This window comes from Ciconia boyciana, unplaced genomic scaffold, assembly GCF_034638445.1.
Source record: "Ciconia boyciana unplaced genomic scaffold, ASM3463844v1 HiC_scaffold_106, whole genome shotgun sequence".
NCBI lineage: Eukaryota > Metazoa > Chordata > Aves > Ciconiiformes > Ciconiidae > Ciconia > Ciconia boyciana.
This window is the reverse complement of record NW_027328474.1, coordinates 9055-14020: the sequence shown is the minus strand read 5'-3', so window position 1 is coordinate 14020 and position 4966 is coordinate 9055. Positions and strand designations below refer to the sequence as shown.

Sequence of the window (4966 nt, the reverse complement as noted above, 5' to 3'; positions counted from 1 at the left end):
GAGAGAGGAGTGAGAATACGTGAGAGAAAACAACTATGCAGACACCAAGGTCAGTGAAGAAGGAGGGCGAGGTGGCATGGGAGCTCCAGGTGCCGGGGCAGAGATTCCCCTGCAGCCCATGTTGAAGACCATCGTGATGCATGTTGCGCCCCTGCAGCCCATGGAGGACCACGGTGGAGCAGATATCCACCCTGCATTCCATGGAGGACCTCCGCCCAGAGCAGGTGGATGTACCCTGAAGGAAGCTGTGACCCCGTGAAGAGCCTGCGCTGGAACAGATACCTGGCAGGAACTGCGGTCCCGTGGGGAGGAGCCGATGCTGGAGCAGGTTTTCTGGCAGGACCTGTGAGCCCGTGGGGGACCCACGCTGGAGCAGTCTGTTCCTGAACAACTGCACCCTTTGGAAAGGACCCACGCTGGAGCAGTTTGTGAAGAAATGCAGCTCCCGTTGGAGAAGTTTGTGAAGAACTGTCTCCTGTGGGTGGGACCCCGCAGTGGAGCAGGGGAGGAGTGTGAGGAGGAAGGAGTGGAAGAGACTGCGCGTCATGAACTGACCGCAACCCCCATTCCCCATTCCTCTGCACCACTCAGGGGGGGAGGAGGTAGAGAAGTCGGGAGTGAAGTTGAGCCCAGGAAGAAGGGGAGGCTGTGGCGAAGGTGTTTTTAGATTTGTTCTCATTTCTCATTATCCTGCTCCGTGGTTAGTTGGCAATAAATTACATTAATTTCCCCAAGTCGACTCCGTTTTGCCCGTGACGGTAAAACACCTGGTGGCCAGGGGCTGGTATTGCTGCTGTGCCCTGAGGTAAGCATTTCGCAGAATCACAGAACTGTTGAGGCTGAAAGGCACCTCTGGAGATCACCTAGTCCAACCCCTCTGCTCAAGCAGGGTCAGCTAGAGCAGAACTAAGTCTAGAACTATGTCCAGAGAGGTTGAATTTCTCGACAGATGAAGACTCCGTGACCTCTCTGAGCAACCTGTTCCAGTGTTTGACCACCCCACAGCAAAAGGTTTTTCTTTGTGTTCTACCGCATTGTCATGTGTTTTAACTTTTGCCCATTGCCTCTCGTCCTGCCAGTGGGCACTACTGAGAAGAGTCTGGCCGCACAAGACAGAAGGTCTCTGCTTCCTGGTGCCCCTGGAGCTGGGGATGCGCTATGCTGTCCTTTGACGACCTGCTGCCTGGAAAGGAGGGGAAACATCAACAGGAATGATGGAAAGCTTGGCATGGCAGACTGAAGGCATCAGGGAAGAATCTGACTGGCAGAGAAAGAGGCTCCCCTATGCACGTGGCCCCAGGCCGATGCCACACGGCTGCTTCCCTATGCCCCTCAGGAACCTCTCAGTGGTACCCAGACGGGGCACATCTCAGTGCTGCCAGAGCAGGGAGGCAGCAGGACTGAGGGAGCTGGCTCAGGGACAGGGTGCAACAAATGTGGGTAGTGGCGTTTCCAGGAAAGCAAGCCTCCTGGGAAAGGGAGGCTGGGGGCAGCCTGGAAACACTGACAACAGCCAACTGGACTTGTCAGGAACCACAGTGAAGTCAGAGCATGCGGCTGCAGCTTCTCCACATGAAAGGCTTCATCTGGCAAATGCCAAACCATTTTGCCAGGATGCTTGCTTTTAAGGAAAAGCTTTTCAGAGGAGAGCCGGTGGGTGGTTTCCCCTGTGTGGTGATGCCAGCTGATGCTGGAGTTCCCCTCTGCTCCCCGAGGCCATGGGGCCCTCCAGGCCTGATGCTCACCACCTTCCTCCTCCCAGCCTCCCCAGGCTCTCACTCCTTTTCCCATAGCTCCTGGCTCTGGACAAGGGTCAGTCATGGCAGAGGGCTCCCCCATGCCCACAGAGGCAGCAGAACCCTGTAACCTCAAAGCTTTTGCATGGGTCAGGAGCGAGGATCCTGGGAAACAGCTCAGCCCCTCGAGGCTGCCTGGAGGCAGCATGAAAAAGGTTGGCCTGGGTTCGGGCTTCTCCTCAGTGAGGCCTGAGTGCTGTGGCCCTGTCTGTGTGCCCTCAGATAGCGAGGGGCTAAGACTATGTCAGTGCCTGGCACTGTCATGGAGGGATGTCACTACGGGCCTTGGAATGGTAGGGCCCAGGCGTGAAGTCAGGCACAGCTACGTACACACGCGCATACACTAACGCATACCCAACACGCACAAGTGTGCGCAATGATACACACAGATGCACGGACACAAGCAACGACACAGACACGGGTAGTTGCATACAAGTACTCACAGCTGTGCAAAGAAATACACTCGTCCACAGAGACGTGATCTCACCAGAGGCACACAGGTGTGTGTACACACAAGCATACAAGCATATGTGCTCCCACGCTCCCACGCACATTATTGCAGATAAGCACATGGGGGCAGAGGCGATAGGAAGGGATGTGACTGAGGAGTTGCTGGGGACCTCCCTGCCAGAGCAGGGATGGGGCACTCTAAGCAGGACAGATGCACAGGCAGCATTTAGAGGAGTCTCAGGGACCGTCCAGAGAGAGGAGGAGGCCAAAGAGTTTGGCAACTTCCTCCTGAGGGCAGCTGAAGGCGAAAGAGAGTTGAAAAGCTGAAGTGCAGTATGCCTGCCTGGGAAGACAACAGCCACTGGCTGTTGGAGTGAGCCCTGAGGGAAGGAAAGGGGAGGACAGGACACATACTCACAGGAGCCCTTGGGGGACGAGCCAAGGATTGCAGGGCTGTTAGCAGCTGGGGCCCTTCCTGTCAGCAGGATCATAAAAGAAACCCACCGGAGTGCCCCGGGCTGACATGGCCTGCCTCCACTGGAGCCCTTGGGCACTTAGACTGTGTCTTCTGCCCACACTGACGCATTCTTGCCCCGGAACTCCTGGGACCTCTCATCCCAGCACTCAAAACAAGCGTCCGTGATGGAAGGGGCATGCCATAAACCAGGAAATGCAAAGGCAGCATAGAGGGAAACAGCAACACATCCCCGGGATGTTTCCGTTCGTTAGGAGCATGCAGGAAAATTGTCACTTATGCAGCGCTGCCTTTGGGCTTGAGGCAGTGTGAGGCCAGTATAAAAGCCAGCCCAACGGGTCGCTCTCTCAACCACTTCTGTCACCTCCTCCTCCTTGGGAACCGGGTGAGTTGGAACCCCCTTTTCTCCTCTACCGCCCCCTATAGGACAGGGTCTTGCTTTCAAGGACATCTCCGTTGATACCTGCTCCTTCGTCTTATGTTAGTGCTCTGGGATCATGATCGCGATGGGGGGAGAGAGCAGAGGAGAGACGGTCTGTCATGGAGATAGGCTGAGGCTGGGCTGAGGTGGCTCTTTGGCTCCAGGCTAGGCAGGAGGATCCCTGGGCCTGGCTCCTATCCGAAGGACCCTGCTGGGCTCAGGCAAACAAGCCCTTGTTCCCTCCTGCACGCCCTCAACCTCCCCACCCGGCAGGTGTCTTGGCTTCCTTTTGGTGGGGTTGCAGGCTGTTCCTCAGGTGTCCGTGTGCTCTGCTTCCTCCCTGCCCTCTCTCCCAGGTGCGCTGCCAGCCCCGAGACATGTCCTGCTCCGACAAGTGCCGGCCATGCCAGCCCTGCCAGCCGTGCCAGCCCTGCTGCCCAACCCCGCTGGCCAACAGCTGCAATGAGCCCTGTGTCAGGCAGTGCCAGCCTTCCACGGTTGTCATCGAGCCCTCTCCTGTGGTGGTGATTCTTCCTGGCCCCATCCTCAGCTCCTTCCCGCAGAACACCGCTGTGGGATCCTCCACCTCCGCTGCCGTTGGCAGCATCCTCAGCTGTGACGGAGTCCCCATCAACTCTGGGTGCTGTGACCTCTCCTGTATCACCAGCCGCTACTGTGGCAGCAGAAGGTGCCCCCCTTGCTAAAGCCACCGGTGACAGCCCAGACAAGGAACCCCGGGAGCCCCGAAGATGATGCCAGGCTGAATGACGGAGATCGTGGCTACTGCTTTGAGAGGCTCTGAGCATGCCCCGCTCCTCCTGCAAAAGGTGTCAGCCCTTTGGAAGGGGCCAGCCTGGGCTCTCTGAAAACATGGCCGATGCCTCTCGTTCCCTCCCTCCCCTCTCTCCTTTCCCTCCTTTTCCTTGGTTGTGTCCTGCTCCCTGGGCCGTGAGGCCCGCCAAAGCCAGCTTAGGGGGGACCTGCCTGCCCCTCTCCCTCTGTCGGGCAGCCAGACAGGTGCCCTGTGGGAACTCTCCCTTGATCATGGGGCACTGACTCTTGGCTGCCCATGGTGATCCTTTCACTGTGGCCTCTCCTCAGAGACATCTTGTTGCCCTCTTTGGACTCATTAAACTCTGCTGCATCCCAGCCTCTGGCTCTGTGTGGTCCTTTCCTCTCTGCGTGCTCTCTAAAGCTGTCCAGGGAGAAAGGAGATAAGCTGGGAGGGAACAAATGGGTGAGCAAGTGGACCCTTTCTCATTCCTAGAGGGCTGGGAGGGCAGGACACACTGTCCGTGGGCCTCCTTCGGTCCCTGTTCCTTGGAGCTGAGGACGACATCTCTGGCTACTCCACAGCCAGTGACCATCAGCCCTTCCCTTGCTGCATCTCTGCCCAGAAATATTCCCCTTGGCCTCAGAGCATGCCCCACAGATGGCGATCCCAACTTGTGCTGTCTTCATGGGAGGACCCCAGTGTCTTCATGAAGGAGGTCCTGGGAGGTCAGCAGCCCCACAAGCACTCAAGGCAGTTCCTCTTGCTCTGGATGGAGCTGTGCTGGGGGAGGAGGCTCAGACAGAAGATGGCCGTGGGGATGGAAGGAGGGGACGGTAGGAGAAATCACCTTGTCTACAGCCCAGAGCCTCCTCCTCACCTTCCCACCCATCCCCAGAAGGAAGGGGCACGGCATGCAACCAAGGGCAAGGGTAGCTAGGGCAAGTCCCCTGTTCTTCCGCCACATCCATACAGTGCCCTGTGCAGCCCAGCGGTTGGTTACACAGATTGGCAGGGCTGAGGTGTCTCGCGGGCTGCACATCCCCAACTCC

The 4966-nt window shown here is 57.8% G+C and overlaps 1 pseudogene; it reads left to right on the top strand.

Moving 5' to 3' along the window:
• Window positions 1-2979: 2979 nt before the first annotated feature.
• On the top strand, window positions 2980-3846 carry LOC140646003 (feather keratin Cos2-3-like; annotated as a pseudogene).
• The last annotated feature ends 1120 nt before the right edge of the window (window positions 3847-4966 follow it).